The sequence below is a fragment of the Trachypithecus francoisi genome, unplaced genomic scaffold (assembly GCF_009764315.1).
Source record: "Trachypithecus francoisi isolate TF-2019V2 unplaced genomic scaffold, Tfra_2.0 Lachesis_group6, whole genome shotgun sequence".
Classification (NCBI taxonomy): domain Eukaryota; kingdom Metazoa; phylum Chordata; class Mammalia; order Primates; family Cercopithecidae; genus Trachypithecus; species Trachypithecus francoisi.
In genome coordinates this window covers 48,553,294-48,571,107 of record NW_022681471.1, presented here as the reverse complement: position 1 = coordinate 48,571,107, position 17,814 = coordinate 48,553,294, and the positions used below count along the sequence as shown (strand labels likewise).

Here is a 17,814-nt window from a genome sequence, read left to right as displayed (position 1 = left end):
CTTACCCTCCCACGCAATGGAACCAGCAGCTTCTTATTTGGAAGATGATAATTTTATACTTCCCCAGTATTGTTCCCTAAGGGTACTCACTCAACAGCCCTTCACATTGAGGAAGAGGATGGTGGAGATGAAATCCTACCCTTGGGCCATGAGGCATAGCTGTAGGGTCATATGGATTACCAGGTCTCTGAGGTTAACTGTGGGGTGAAATAAAGAAACATAATCTCATGTGGAACAAGAAATAACAGCGAAGAGAACAGAAAACAGCAGGCCCTCCAGGGATCACCTCTACCTCTCTCTGTCTTTGCTCCCTTCCCCACGTCATTTGTCTCCTGCTCTGTGTGACAGTATGGGATGTACACAGGTATCCAAGGTACCCTAAGAGAGGACAGAATGATGGGAAGATCTAGACCATGAGAAGGGTGGATCATGCAGCACTAGTCCTGGGTGTTGGCTCACCCACCAGGCGCTCCATCTCTTCCTACTTCTGTGTGCCTCACCATCACTCTACCACACAGTAATGAAGCTCCCACATTAACAGAAATATGCACTCTCCAAGGGAGGCTAGCAGGGTAAGTGACTTAACCCTGAGACCAGAACATCAACAGTTACTGGTTTGGGTCTGGCACCAATAATGCAGAGAGATCTCTAGTCTCTCTTGCTCCAGTGTCCTGAACAGCAGACAGTATGAGGCTTTCATCAAGCCCCTGGGGACTGCAAAGGAAACACACTTCTCTCATGCAGATGGCAGGTAACATAAGGGGGCAGGAAAACCCGCAAAACAGGAAGAAGTGGGGTATGTGGTGACTTTATTCCCTTACCCCAAACTCCATTCATGGGGTCCATGATTCAGTTGAATAGAAGTGGTGGAATCCCCTTCTTCCCTTCCCCAGCACCATCAGGGCGCTTATTCCACCACATAGAAATGACACTGACTCGGCCGGGCGCGGTGGCTCAAGCCTGTAATCCCAGCACTTTGGGAGGCCGAGACGGGTGGATCACGAGGTCAGGAGATCGAGACCATCCTGGCCAAAATGGTGAAACCCCGTCTCCACTAAAAAAATACAAAACCTAGCCGGGCGAGGTGGTGGGCGCCTGTAGTCCCAGCTACTCGGGAGGCTGAGGCAAGAGAATGGCGTGAACCCGGGAGGCGGAGCTTGCAGTGAGCTGAGATCTGGCCACTGCACTCCAGCCTGGGCGACAGAGCGAGACTCCGTCTCAAAAAAAAAAAAAGAAATGACACTGACTCACGGTGAAATTAGAAATGTGGGAGTGTTTTCCTTCTCCCAAATGCTCTCTAATCTCATGGAAAATAGTTACTATACACTAGAGAAACTTGACAAACCCCACCTTAATTAATTAACATCACCAGTGACATTAAGTAGGCCTCTTGACTACCAGATATAGTGTGACAAGAAGGGCACTTCAACTCAATGGTATTCTTTCTCAAAACACATAATCCTGGTCTAATCACAATAAGAACAACTGGCTAAGCCTGTACTCCTCATAACTGTCAGGGTCATGAAAGTCATCTGGAAGTTCCTCAAATGGATAAGCAGGGAGTTACCAGCAATTCCACTCTTAGGTACATACTCAAGAGAAATGAAAACATAAGTCTACCTCAAAACTTGTACACAAATGTATGTCGAATTGTCATTCATATTAGCCAACAACTAGAAATAATCCAATGACTATCAACAGATAAATGGACAAAAAATGTAGTCTATTCATACAAGATTTTTCAGCCATTAGAAAGAATGACATTATGACACATGCTACACCATGGATGAACCTTGAGTATATATCATAACCAGGTGAAGGAAGCCAGACAATAAAGACCAAATATTGTATGATTCCATTTATATAAAGCATGTAAACAGGCAAATATATAGACACAGAAAACATTTGTGATTGCCAAGGCTGAAGCAGGAATTAACTGTATTCAAGCATGACAGGACTTTTTGAGGTAATGGAAATGTTAAAAGCTTAATTATGGTGATGGTAGCACAACTCTACACATTTACTAAAATTCATCAAATTTTACCCTTAAAATGGGTAAATTTCATTGTCTGTAAAGTATATTGCAAGAAAGCTGTTTAAAAATATGGTACTACAATTTTTATGTAGTATGCCAGCAAGACAGAACTGTTCACTCCCCTGGGAAGGGGGCTGCAGCCAGGGAGCCAAGTGGTCTAGCTCAGTGGATCCCACCTCCACGGAGCCCAGCAAACTAAGATCCACTGGCTTAAAATTTTTGCTGCTAAGATCCACTGGCTTAAAATCCTTGCTGCCAGCATAGCAGTCTGAAGTCCACTTGGGATGCTCCAGCTTGGTGGGGGGAGGGGCGTCCACCATTACTGAGGCTTGAGTAGGTGGTTTTCTCCTCACAGCATAAACAAAGACACAGGAAAGTTCGAACTGGGCAGAGCCCACCACAGCTTGGCAAAGCCGCTGTAGCCAGATTGCCTCTCTAGATTCCTCCTCTCAGGGCAGGGCATCTCTGAAAAAAAGCCATCAGCCCCAGTCAGGGGTTTATAGATAAAACTCCCATCTCCCTGGGACAGAGCACCTCAGGGAAGGGGTGGCTGTGGGTGCAGCTTCAGCCTACTTAAACGTTCCTGCCTGCCAGCTCTGAAAAGAGTAGCAGATCTCCCAGCACAGTGCTCAAGCTCTGCTAAGGGACACACTACCTCCTCAAGTGGGTCCCTAACCCCCATAAGTCCTGACTGGGAGACACCTCCCAGCAGAGGTCGACAGACACCTCATATAGGAGAACTCCGGCTAGCATCTGATGGGTGCCTCTCTGGGATGAAGCTTCCAGAGGAAGAAACAGGCTGCAGTCTTTGCTGTTCTGCAGCCTCCACTGGTGATACCCAGGCAAATGGGGTCTGGAGTGAACTGCCAGCAAACTCCAGCAGACCTGCAGCAGAGGGGCCTGTTAGAAGGAAAACTAACAAACAGAAAGGAATAGTATCAACATCAACAAAAAGAATGTCCACACCAAAACCCCATCCAAAGGTCACCAACGTCAAAGACCAAAGGTAGATAAATCCATGAAGATGGGGAGAAATCTGCACAAAAAGGCTGAAAATTGCAAAAACCAGAAGGCCTCTTCTCCTCCAAAGGATCACAACTCCTCACCAGCAAGGGAACAAAACTGGATGGAGAATTAGTTTGACAAACTGACAGAAGTAGGCTTCAGAAGGTGGGTAATAACAAACTCCTCTGAGCTAAAGGAGCATGTTCTAACCCAGTGCAAGGAAGCTAAGAACCTTTTAAAAAGGTTAGAGGAATTGCTAACTAGAATAACCAGTCTAGAGAAGAACATAAATGACCTGATGGAGCTGAGAAACACATCATGAGCACTTCATGAAGCATATGCAAGTATCAACAGCTGAACTGATCAAGCGGAAGAAAGGATATCAGAGATTGAAGATCAACTTAATGAAATAAAGCATGAAGGCAGGATTAGAGAAAAAAGAATGAAAAGGAACGAACAAAGCCTCCAAGAAATATTGGAATATGTGAAAAGACCAAACCTATGTTTGACTGATATACCTGAAAGTGATGGGGAGAATGGAACCAAGTTGGAAAACACTCTTCAGGATATTATCCAGGAGAACTTCCCTAACCTAGCAAGACAGGCCAACGTTCAAATTCAGGAAATACAGAGAACACCACAAAGATACTCCTCAAGAAGAGCAACCCCAAGACACATAATCGTCAGATTCACTAAGATTGAAATGAAGGAAAAAATGTTAAGGGCAGCCAAAGAGAAAGGTCAGGTTACCCACAAAGGGAAGCCCATCAGACTAACAGCAGCTCTCTCTGCAGAAACCCTACAAGCCAGAAGAGAGTAGGGGCCAATATTCAGTATTCTTAAAGAAAGAATTTTCAATCTAGAATTTCATATCCAGTCAAACTAAGCTTAATAAGCGAAGGAGAAATAAAATCCTTTACAGACAAGCAAATGCTGAGAGATTCTGTCACCACAGGCCTGCCTTACAAGAGACCCTGAAGGAAGCACTTCAGGAGTGGAAAGGAACAAGCAGTACCAGCCACTGCAAAAACAAGCCAAACTGTAAAGACCATCAATGCTAGGAAGAAACTGCATCAACTAACGGGCAAAATAACCAGCTAACATCATAATGACAGGATCAAATTCACACATAACAATATTAACCTTAAATGTAAATAGGCTAAATGCCTCAATGAAAATGCACAGACTGAAAAATTGATCAAGAGTCAAGACCCATTGGTGTGTTGTATTCAGGAGACCCATCTCACGTGCAAAGGCACACATAGGCTTGAAATAAAGGGAAGGAGGAATATTTACCAAGCAAATGGAAGCAAGAAAAAGCAGGTGTCACTTTATTTTTGATGAGTTTAATCTAATTGGCTGCATTATTTTGTGACTTATTTATTTATATTTAGTACTATCTTTTCAAGGTTTTTTTTTTTTTTTTTTCCCAGTCAATAAATTTGGACTTTGCACTTCTAACTAGCTTGATACAGCTCCAGACAAAGCTAAGAGTCTAGGTAAGCAGTCAATCCGGTTGTGGATTGTATCAGAAAAATGACTTCAGCAACTTATGTGGAGAGACTATGCTCAGGTTCCTGCATCCATAAAAATTGGTATAATAACACTCATTGCCCTTTTATTTTGCAGACATCATAAAGATACATACGATAATTAAAGGAACCCAAATATATGGGAATAAACATATAAACCTGAGGTAGGACTGTTATTATAATGATGGTAAACAATGGGCATATTCAAAATCTGAGTAATTAATACAAACTGTCCAAGACCATTTTTAAATATTGCATGCATATGGAAACTTGGAAAGCAAGAAGGAATCACAAGCAGGGCCATTGGGAAAGCTTGAGAGTCCTAATCCTGCCAGAGGCACTGCAGGGCGTAGACACTTGCAACATTCCTGTCTGACAGCTCCCAGGTGAGTAGATAGATTTGTGTCTTTCCCAGCAGCCTGTGCTGCTATTAAAAACAGGCATGGTTCCTCTCACTTCTGGTAGGAGCAAAGGCCAGTGGCCTGATGGGACAAATAACCTTTTCTTCTCTGACCCCAGAAAATATCCATATTAATTGGAATTGAATATTGAAATGTACCACCTTTGCATAAGTCTAAAACTTGCAGCCTCTGGCTTCATTATGAGTCAGATGTCAAATGGGAAAGACAGTGAGTGGGTCCTGAGACAAGGCTTTGAGTGTTTTCTGCATCTCTGTGAGCAGCCAGGCTTTCTACTGCTTATACTATTAAAGTTGAATATAAAACTGTCATTTAAAAGAAAGTGAAAAAAGGATGAGTTTGTGTCCTTTGTAGGGACATGGATGCAGCTGGAAACCATCATTCTCAGCAAACTATTGCAAGAACAGAAAACCAAACACCGCATTTTCTCACTCATAGGTGGGAACTGAACAATGACATCACTTGGACTCGGGAAGGGGAACATCACACACCGGGGTCTATTATGGGGAGGGGGGAAGGGGGAGGGATTGCATTGGGAGTTATACCTGACGTAAAGGATGAGTTGATGGGTGTTGACGAGTTGATGGGTGCAGCACACCAACATGGCACAAGTATACATATGTAACAAACCTGCACGTTATGCACATGTACCCTAGAACTTAAAGTATAATAATAATAAAAAAAAAAGAAGAAAAAAAAATAAAAGAAAGTGACAGAGCATCTCTTTCCTTCCCCACTGTATTGTGGGTCCATTGACATTTCCACAGAGAAGTCTTCTTTGAAGTCCCCTTTCTGACAAGGTTTCTCTTCCAATTATTTTCTTCTTCTTCAGCTTTGAATTTATTCTTGTTCATACTTATCTCAGTTGCAATTTTTCATTAATCTACAGGATTATTTGATTAGTGCCTTCCTTGCCAACTGAAGAGTAAATTAGAATAAATCAGGGGCTATATTTATTTTTACTAGGGCTGCCATATTTATCACAGACAAACAAGTAAACAAATAAAATAAAAACTACAGGACACTCAGCTAAATTTGAATTTCAGATAAACATAGAATAATTTTTAGTATAAGAATGTTGTTTATCTAAAATTCAAATTTAACTGGGAATCCTGTATTTTATCCTGCAACATTTTTAGCCACAGTTTACTTTCAGGGCTTATCACAGTATTAAGAACATTGTAAGAGTTCAATTAAAATATCTTGAATGGATGAATGCCAGATTACAGGGAGGAAGGAAAGTATCATAACATTTTAGACAGTTGCAAATACATAAGATTGCATACTAGTATAATTATAATCCATTTCCAAAAACACTTCCTTAAAGTAAGTTTTCAAAAGCCAGGAACAACCCATAGAGCTCATAGACAAAACTTTTACAGAGTAGTAGTCAGTAAAAATGTCATACCACAATTCCACCATCAACTTATTTTCGATTCTCCTGATATCTATACAGAAAAGGTAACAAAAATCATATACACATCACATAATTAACTAAAAACCACATTTGAACCAAAAAGATTCTCCTCATTTTTCACAGTGTTGACTGAAATACAGTAAGCGAAACTCACAAAATATGTAGTTGTAAACAGAAACATTCACTAGAGATAAAGGGGTGTAGAAATAGCCAGGAAAACTGGCAAATAACCCTCATAAGATTTTGAGTGTACCTCAGATATTGTTCTTTGTCATCATTATTATAACTGTTTGACCTAATTGCTGTCTATAAATTAAAAAGCAGATTATTGTCTTCTCAGTCCCTTTTCATGTTTCTCTTTTCTTTCATTAATTTCAACAAATATTGAATGTCTATTGCATGTAAGACAATGTCTAAAACAAAATAAAAATCTGTGTAAATGTGAAAAAAAATACGGTACTGACCTAGTCTTCTGTTGTACCACAGCAATGATCAAACGTTTTCATACAAAAGAATTGATGCATATGTTTTATATAAAAATGAATGCATATAGGGCCGGGCGTGGTGGTTCACGCCTGTAATCCCAGCACTTTGGGAGGCCAAGGCAGGCGGATTACGAGTTCAAGAGATCGAGACCATCCTGGCCAACATGGTAAAACCTCGTCTCTACTAAAAACACAAAAAATTAGCTGGGCGTGGTGGTGCGTGCCTGCAGTCCCAGCTACTTGGGAGGCTGAGGCAGGAGAATCGCTTGAACCCAGGAGGTGGAGGTTGCCGTGAGCCGAGATCACACCACTGCACTTCAGCCTGGCAACAGAGCGAGACTCCGTCGCAAAAAAAAAAAAAAAAAAAAAGAATGCATATAAAAGAGTGCCTGTGTCCTACCCCTGCTGCCTCGGTCCTGTGTAACTCCAAGCAATGATCATCCTCTTCCCCCTTCCCCTCATTGCTACGTCAGGTTGTGCTTGTGTGCAAAATTTGATTGCATCTGATCACTTCCACATCTTCCAATTATGGCAATGGCTTGAGAGCGGGTCCATGACAGAGTCCAGAACCCATCCTATGTGATAGGATGTCAGCATTAACTAATTTTTTCACTCCTCTGTGGCTGACCTCACATGCCTCCCCTTGGGGAGTCTAAATGGCACAACTCTATGTGTGCCACTATGTCAATACATATCAAAGGGTACACACCACTTACATAAACAATTTCCCTTGTAGAAATTCATCTTCAGAATGTAGTGAAGAATGTTCATAAGCATCTGGTTATAAGGACTGCCATCCTGATAATTCTCTTTTGTCACGTCTGGGCCTGAATTTGGGAAGAGAGACCAAATGAGACACAAACCCATGAAGGGGCAGAGGGAAATGTGGTTGTCAGCACACACACACATACACACACACACACACTCTCTCACACAAACTGAGACATTTATCACGTTGTGTTGTATTTCTCCTAAGACAGCTTGCTGGACTCAAGGAAGACACATTCAACTCACTAGTGCAAATAGCCACAGGAACTGTGCCCGTAACTGTGCCCTTCAGCAGTGCACAGACTCTGAAAAGATGCCATCCACACAGTGTAGATAAGGAAATCTCAGGACAGTCTGAATAACATGAGGTTGTGAAAATTGATTATGTCACATCCATAGGATGGAATTCCAGAAGGCAACGAAAACGAGTTATAATGAAAGTAATGATGAGACATGACTTCTTGTGCACCAAATTAATGTTTCTCATTATTTCTAATGTGTGGAGAAACAGGTACTTTCACACTGTGATACAGGTCATATAAATTAGTAATAGTATTTTGAATTCATTATTAATATAAAATGTTACAGTTCAAAGGGCTTTAAAATGACTCAGGAACTTATTATAAATAAATGCTTACAAACATATTTGCATATACATGAGCATGGCGCTAAGTACATTATTTTTGGTCATAGAAATGGTAAGGGAACTAAATTTTCATTGCTGTAATACTAGTGAAATAAATTTGAGGGCATCCACACAATGAAATACACAGTCCAAAAAAAAAAAAAAGTGAGATTTTGTGTTTAAGTATTTTAAAGTATACTTTCATGCAAAAATGGTTATAATAAGGGCAAACTTGGGTTACGAAGATGATAAAAGATCGGCATCCATTTTAGCTTACCCAGTTCTCCAGCTATTTATCCATATGTCTCAAAGCATTGAAAAAATGTATTTATTATTCTGACATAGTTTTCTCTTCCACATAGTAAAAGGCTCCATTTTTTAAATGGAGGCCGTCAGTATTCCTACACACTGGGAATGCCCAATGTTCCACTCAGACTTCTAGAAAATTCTGTAGGGCGGGTTTGGGCCACAACTCCTCCCTCCCACTTTCCTACTGTGATGTTCAAGCTGCAGTTCAGGCTTCAGTCACGAGGGGGCACTATCATACCACCATTGTCAAACTTCACAGCCGTGTTTGCATGGAGCCAAAAAAATTCCTCACTTAAAACCTAGCGTATGAATTTACATACAGAATGGCTCTAATTCTGTCAGAATAAAATTGGTAAGTGTAAAAGATGACAGTAAAATCCTCTACTCTGCGGCATCCATAAGATGAAACATGAGATACCTCTAGTGCACACTGGCAGCCCATGGCAGGCAGAATTACTGTAATTTGGTGTATTTTTGAAAGTTTAGTGACTATGTACATTGCATTTTATGTGAATTATCTGTTCATATCTTTTGATGATTTCTCTCCTCATTATTAAGACCTCTTCCATATCAAGGATATTATGTATTAACCATTCTAAATCCTAAATAAATATAGATAGCAAATAAACCTATGAACTAGTGAAAGACTATACAATTTCTGTGTTTAAAAGCAATACAACAGAATTGAACACAAATGAGCAATCATATCAATAACAGTAAATTGGCTTAACTCATCTATTAAAAGAAAAGTATTTCAGATTACCTATTGAAGCAAAATCCAAAGCTATGCTTTTCCCAGTGATACACGTAAAACAAATGTATTCATATAGGTTAAAAATGTAAGGATAAATATACACTAGGGAGTTGACAATATAAAGAAAGTAAGGGTTACAATCTTGATAATTAAGAGAAAAAAACTGACACCAAAATGGATTTAAAGAGACAAAAAACCACAGTTGATAAAGCCAAAGGCTACAATTCACAAGGAAGATGGGAGCTATTGATACTTACATATGCAGTCATGTGATAAAAATATTGATAGAACAAAAACTACAGTAGTGCAAAGAGAAGTAGGAAGAAGCACACGATTTAATAATAGATGATTCTACCACATTTCCTGTTATCCAAAAACGTTCAGGTGGAGAAAAATTTAGTAACTGTAGAGAAGACTTAAGCAACATAATTCCAAGGGTAGATCTTACAGATACACTTATTCTAAACTGTGAAGCCTAATATTAGGTAACACACTTACTTTTCATATAAACATGAATCATTCATGAATATTGATTCTATCTGAGGCTGTAAAACAAAACTTGCGCCCAAATGGAAATAGATTAAAATTGCAGAATTTGGTGCATATAATCATAATGAAAACAGAGCATGTATGAATTTATCTAGAGTAGCTATCAGAGACTATTTTAAAGCATTAAATACCGATATCAATAAAAATGAAAATAAATGAGTTAAACATTCAATTCAGAAAGCCTGATAAAGAACCACAATGTAAACTAAAAGAATGCAGACGAAAAGAATACTTAATGGTAAAATTAGAAGTGAATGTAAAGAAATAACATCTCAGCAGAGTTGGGATGAGAAGGAAGCAAACATTGGTGCTGTGAATAATGTGTCAAAAACTGTGCTGGGATCTGGAGGAGAGTTTCCCCTTGAATTCTTCACAATGCTCTCTTGAGTATAAGAATCAAGTTTGTGTGTGTGTGTGTACATATAGACATACGATGTTAAATTAACTAGTTGGAGGACAAGAACACCTATAGTATTAATGTGTGTGTGTGGTTGTATGAAGACAAATATGCAAAGAAATATATATTTTGTCTAGGGATGTTCTCATATATAGTAAAGTAATAAAAAAAAATGTGGAGTAAATACTGCATTCTGGATATTGATTATCTCTAGGAGGGAAGAAAGGGCATGGAGGAGTAAAGTTTTTCTTAACCTGGATTAATTTTATAGTTATCTATACACTTTATCTGAAATATTTCATAAGTAGCAGAGGTTTTAGGGGATATAGTGTTTTTTTTCATAAGTCTAATCCATACTCAGCAAAGGCTTAATATTGAGCCAAGTGGAGAAGTTAAAAATATCAGTCCCATCATAGACTGGGCGCAGTGGCTCACGCCTGTAATTCCAGCACTTACGGAGGCCGAGGCAGGTGGATCACTTGAAGCCAGGAGTTCGAGACCACCAGCCTGGCCAATACAGCAATCCCATCTGTACTAAAAATACAAAAAAAAAAAAAAAAAATTAGCTGAGTGGTCAATATGTTACATATATGCCATTTCCAATTAGATGCATTGTTTAAGAATTGAGGCTGGATCAACGGGTAAAGGGTTCATGGGAAGCAAATTTGGGGCAAGGCATGGTGGCTCCTGCCTGTGATCACAGAACTTTGGAGGCCGAGGTGGGAGGATTCCTAGACGTTGGGAGTTCAAGATGAGCCTGAACAACATAGTGAGATCCCATCTCTACAAAAAAAATTTTTTTAATTAGGCAGGAGTCGTGGCACATGGCTGTAGTCCCAGCTACTCAGGATGTCAGGTGTCTCACACCTGTAATCCCAGCTACTTGGGAGGCTAAGGCAGAAGAATCGACTGAACTCGGGAACAGAAGCTGCTGTGATCCAAGATCACGCCACTGCACTCTAGCCTGCGTGACACGGCAAGACTCTGTGTCAAAAAAAAAAAAAAATCAATCCCATCATGGTAGAAATTAACATTGGGCTATGTTCTTTGGGACTTTTTTGTGTATACATGTATGCACATGAACTGTACATGCACTACATATGCAACTCATATAATAATTAATATACCATATATATAGTTTAGTACCCTGTCTTTTTTGTTATTTTAGTTTTCCTTTTACCTTAAGTACTAACATGTGGATGAGGCATTCTGGTTAAATTACAAGGTAAAAGACATGATACAACTTTGCTTTTTTTTTGAAGGTTCTTGCTCTGTCACCCAGGCTGTAGTACAGTGGTGTGATCACAGCTCACTGTAGACTTGACCTCCTGGGCCCAAGCAGTCCTCCCACCTCAGCATCCTGAGTAGCTGGGACTACAGCCATGTGCCACCACTCCTGCCTAATTTTTAATTTTTTTTGTAGAGATGGGATCTCACCAGGTTGCTCAGGCTCATCTTGAACTCCCAGGCTCAAGGAATCTTCCCACCTTGACCTCCTAAAGTTCTGTGATCAGAGGCAGGAACCACCATGCCTTGCCCCAAATTTGCTTCCCAATGAACCCTTTACCAGTTGATCCAGCCTCAATTCTTAAACAATGCATCTGATTGGAAATGGTATACATGTAACATATTGAATAATATTATATGTTTGGGTCTGCTCCTGAGATTTCTATAGACTTCCTTTAATCTATATATCAAACACTCTGTCCAACAGTTATTTCATTATAGGTTCATGAAACATAATACCTGGCCATGTATTCCTACTCCTATTATTCACCCTTTTGATAGGTGAAATGAATAATAATAATAAAATATGCTAACAATTATAGGGTATATAGTATTAATAGATAAATTGCTTACTATAGATCACACAACCAAAAAGTGATGGTTCCCAGGGTCAAATTCAGAAACTTCTCGCCCCAAAGCCCACACCTCTAATCACTGTTTCTACACTGAGTGCTCCTCTGTGTTTGGCCTGAGGCCAACAAAGGGAAGGGACTTTCTCAAAGACCTGTGGTCAGTTGAGGGGTTTTGCAGCCAGGGCACAAGGTTAATGATTCTCATCTTCAGTCCAGCTGGCCCATTAATATTCCTGGCTCTTCTGTACTATTTCTTCTTGGGGCCCAATAAGAAATGGGCCCCATGATTCCAGAGGGATCATGGTGGATGGGAGGCAAGACTAGATTGCAGCTCCCACGCGGACAGGCAGAGCAGTGTATGGAGACTCGCATCGTGTACTTTTGCTCCAGAACTACTGCAGAAATAAACCAGGAAAGCTGAGAGAACCCATAGACCTTCTGAAAGAAGGAGATTTTTCCTGCAGGACCCAGGAGACACTCCATATACTGTGAGTACCCAAGCTGTGGAAGTGGAAAAGGGGGATCATCTACCCCTGAACACACACCCTCACTGAACCTGAACGTCTAGATCATGGAAGAAGATTCTGACCTCACCTGGAGCTGAGTCAATTCAGAGAGCCTAGCGAAATACAGGGGTAGAGGAAGCAGGAGGAAAAACCCTGTGGGCTCCCTGGGTCCCCTAGGAAGCCATTTCTGCCTTATCTCACAGAAGTCCTTGGGGAGGGCTACCAGAGCCACTGGGGAAACACCACAGGGAGAAGGAAACCTCCAGTTGAACTTTGTAACAATTCGAACTGAATGTGAAGTCTCCTGGCCAGAATTCACGGGAGGGCATGGATCTGGTGTGCAGATGCCACAGGCAGGGAAGCAACTAGTAGCCTGGGGCAAGTTCTCAGCCCTGCTCACCCGCTGCCTGGAAACACACTCGGTGCTGTTGGGGGGACTATGGTGGGAGTGAGACCAGCCTCTTGGGTTGCATGGGAGCTGGGTGAGGCCTGTGACTGTCAGCTTTCTCCTACTTCCCTGACAACCTGCATGACACAGCAGAGGCAGCCATAATCCTCCTGGGAATTTAACTCCATTGACCTAGGAACCACATTCCCATCCCCCACAGCAGCTGCAGTAAGACCTGCCCAAGGAGAGTCTGAGCTCAGACATGCCTAGCCCTGCCCCCACTTGATGGTCTTTCCCTACCCACACTGGTAGCTGAAGACAAAGGGCATATATTCTTGGGAGTTCTAGGGACCCACCCACCACCTGATCCTCCCTATACTACCACAGCTGATGCTCTCTTCAAAGTGCCACCTCCTGGCAGAAGGCCAACCAGCAAAAAATATTGCAATAAACAACCAAAACCAAGGACCCTCACAGAATCCATTTTAGCCCCCTGACACCTCCACTGGAGCAGGTGCTGGTATCCACAGCTGAGAGACCTGCAGATGGTTCACATCACAGGACTCTGTGCAGACAACCCCCAGTTCCAGCCTGAGCCTGGTAGACCTGCTAGGTGGCTAGATGCAGAAGAGAGATAACAATCACTACAGCTCAGCTCTCAGGAAGCCATATCCCTAGGAAAAGGCGGAAAGTACTACATCAAGAGAACACTCCATGGGACGAAAGAATCTGAACAGCAGCCTTGAGCCCTAGACCTTCCCTCTGACAGAGCCTACCTAAATGAGAAGGAACCAGAAAAACAATTCTAGTAATATGACAAAATAAGGTTCTTTAACTACCCCCAAAAATCACACTAGCTCACCAGCAATGGATCCATACGAAGAAGAAATCCCTGACTTACCTGAAAAAGGATTCAGAAGGTCAGTTATTAAGCTAATCAAAGAGGCACCAGAGAAAGGTGAAGTCCAATTTAAGGAAATTAAAAAAGTGATACAAGAAACAAGGGGAGAAATCTTCAGTGAAACAGATAGCATAAATAAAAAACAATCAAAAGGAAATTATTTCAGGAAATAATAGACGCACTTACAGAAATGCAAAATGCTCTGAAAATTCTCAGTAATAGAATTGAACAAGCAGAAGAAAGAACTTCAGAAGGCAAAGACAAGGTTTTCGAATTAACCCAATCCAACAAAAACAAAGAAAAAATAATAAAAAAATGAACAAAGTCTCCAAGAAGTCTGGGATTATGTTAAACGACTAAATCTAAGAATAATCCATGTTCCTGAGGAAGAAGAGAAACCTAAAAGTTTGGAAAACATATTTGGGGGAATAATTGAGGAAAACTTCCCAAGTCTTGCTAGACTTAGACATCCAAATACAAGAAGCTCAAATAACACCTAGGAAATTCATTGCAAAAAGATCATCGCCTAGGCACATTGGCCTCATGTCACCTAAAGTTAAGATGAAGGAAAGACTCTTAAGAGCTGTGAGGTAAAAGCGTCAGGTAACCTATAAAGGAAAACCTATCAGATTAACTGCAGATTTCTCAGCAGAAACCCTACAAGCTAGAAGGGATTAGGGTCCTATCTTCAGCCTCCTTAAACAAAACAATTATCAGCCAAGAATTTTGTATCTGGTGAAACTAAGCTTCATAAATGAAAGAAAGATACAGTCTTTTTTAGATGAACAAATGCTGAGGGAATTTGACACTACCAAGCCAGCACTACAAGAAATATTAAAAGGAGTTCTCAATCTTGAAACAAATCCTGGAAACACATCAAAACAGAACCTCTTTAAAGCATAAATCTCACAGGACCTATAAAACAAAAATACAATTTAAAAAAACACAGGTATACAGGAAAAAAATAGCATGATGAATGGAATAGTACCTCACATCTCAATACTAATCTTGAATATAAATGGCCTAACTGTTTCACTTAAAAGATACAGAATTGCAGAATGGATAAGAATTCACCAACAAACAATCTGCTGCCTTCAAGAGACCAACCTAACACATAAGGACTCACATAAACTTAAGGTAAAGGAGTGGAAAAAAAACATTCCATGCAAATGGACACCAAAAGTGAGCAGGAGTAGCTATTCTTATATCAGACAAAAAAAAAAAAAAAACTCTAAAGTAACAGCAATTACAAAAGACAAAGAGGGACAATATGTAACTATAAAAGGCCTTGCCCAACAGGGAACTATCACAATCCTAAGGATATATGCGCCTAACACTGGAGCTCCCAAATTTATAAAACAATTACTACGACACCTAAGAAATGAGATAGGCAGCAACACAATAATAGTGGGGGACTTCAATACTCCATTGATAGCATTAGACAGGTCATCAAGACAGAAAGTCAACAAACAATGGATTGAAACTATACCCGAGAACAAATGAATTTAACATATATTTACAGAACATTCCATTTAACAACCACAGAATATACATTCTATTTAACAGAGAATTTGAAACTACCAAGGCAGCACTACAAGAAATGCTAAAAGGAGCGCTAATCTTGAAACAAATCTTGGAAACACATCAAAACGAACCTCTTTAAAGCATAAATCTCACAGGACCTACAAAACAAAAATACAATTTAAAAAAACAAAAGGTAGATCAAGATAAACTCCAAGATAGACCATATGATAGGCCACAAAACGAGTCTCAATGAATTTAAGAAAATTGAAATTATATCAAGCACTCTCTCAGACCACAGTGGAATAAAGCTGAAAATCAACTCCAAAAGGAACCTTCAAAACCAGCAAATACATGGAAATTAAATAACCTGCTCCCGAATGATCATTGGGTCAAAAATGAAATCAAGATGGAAATTTAAAAATTCTTCAAACTGAACAACAATAGTGACAGCCTATCAAAACCTCTGGGGTACAGCAGAGGTGATGCTAAGAGTAAAGTTCATAGCCCTAAACACCTATGTCAAAAAGTCTAAAAGAGCACAAACAGACAATCTAAGGTCACGCCTCCAGGAATCAGAGAAACAAGAACAAATCAACCTCAAACCCAGCAGAAGAAAGGAAACAACCAAGATCAGTGCAGAACTAAATAAAATTAAAACTAAGAAAAACAATACAAAAGATAAATGAAACAGAAAGCTGGGTCTTTGAAAAGATAAATAAAATTGATATACCATTAGCAAGATTAACCAAGAAAAGAAGAGAGCAAATCCAAATAAGCTCAATTAGAAACAAAACAGGAGATATTACAACTGACACCACAGAAATATAAAAGATAATTAATTGAAGGCTAATATGAACACCTTTACGGAAATAAACTAGATAACCAAGGGGAGATGGATAAATTCCTGGAAATATACAACCCTCCTAGATTAAACCAGGAAGATATAGAATCTCTGAATAGACCAATAACAAGCAGCGAGATTGAAACTGTAATGTAAAAATTGCCAACAAAAAAAGTCCAGGACCAGATGGATTCATAGCTGAATTCTATCAGACATTCAAAGAAGAATTGGTACCAATCCTATTGACACTATTCTAAAAAACAGAGGAAGAGGGAATCCTCCCTAAACCATTCTGTAAAGCCAATATCACCTTAATACCAAAACCAGGGAAGGACATAACAAAAAAGAAAACTACAGACAAATATCCCTGATGAACACAGATGTAAATATCCTTGGCCAGGCGTGATGGCTCATGCCTGTAATCCCAGCACTTTGGGAGGCCAAGGCAGGTGGATCACTTGAGGTCAGGTGTTTGAGACCAGCCTGGCGTACATGGTGAAAGCCCGTCTCTACTAAAAATACAAAAAGTAGCCAGGTGTGGTGGCATGCACTTGTAATCCAGCTACTTGGGAGGCTGATATGGGCTCGCTTGAACCTGGGAGGTGGCGGAGGCTGGAGTGAGCCGAGATCACACCACTGCATTCTAGCCTGGGCAACAGAGTGAGACTCCATCTCAAAAAAAAAAAAAAAAAAAAGAAAAGGAAAAAAATCATCACCAAAATACTAGTGAACTGAATCCAACAACATATCAAAAAGAAAATCCACCATGATCAAGTAGGTTTCATACCAGGGATGCAGGGATGGTTTAACATACACAAGTCATAAATGTGATATACCACATAAACAAATTTAAAAACAAAAATCACATGACCATCTCAACAGACACAGAAAAAGCATTTGACAAAATCCAACATCCCTTTATGATTAAAAATCTCAGAAAAACTGGCATATAAGGGACATAACTCAATGTCATAAAAACAATCTATGACAAACCCACAGCCAACATAATACTGAATGGGGAAAAGTTGAAAGCATTCCCTCTGAGAACTGGAACAACACAAGGATGTCCACTCTCACCACTCCTATTCAACACAGTAGTAGAAGTCCTAACCAGAGAAATCAGACAAGAGACAGAAATAAAGGGGATCCACATTGGTAAAGAGGAAGTTAAACTGTCGCTGTTTGCTGATATGATTGTATACCTAGAAAACCCTGAAGACTCCTCCAAAAAGCTCCTAGGACTGATAAACTAATTCAGCAAAGTTTCCAGATACAAAATTAATATACAGAAATCAGTAGCTCTCCTATACACCAACAGCAACCAAGCTGAGAATCAAATCAAGAACTCAACTCCTTTTTACAATAGCTGCAAAAAAATAAAATAAAATACTTAGGAATACTCCTAATCAAGGAGGTAAAAGACCTCTACAAGGAAAACTACAGAACACTGCTGAAAGAAATCATAGATGACACAAACAAATGGATACACATCCTATGCTC

At 40.1% G+C, this 17,814-nt stretch overlaps 1 protein-coding gene across 1 annotated transcript in view; it reads right to left on the bottom strand.

The window, feature by feature from the left end:
- LOC117077919 (ras-related protein Rab-40A-like) overlaps positions 1-17,814 on the bottom strand; it is a 214,764-nt gene that overhangs the window by 61,669 nt on the left and 135,281 nt on the right. The window contains exon 7 of the mRNA XM_033201477.1: positions 7,610-7,720. The gene's annotated coding sequence lies outside the window, so the exon portion shown is untranslated. The remainder of the gene's footprint in view (positions 1-7,609; positions 7,721-17,814) is intronic.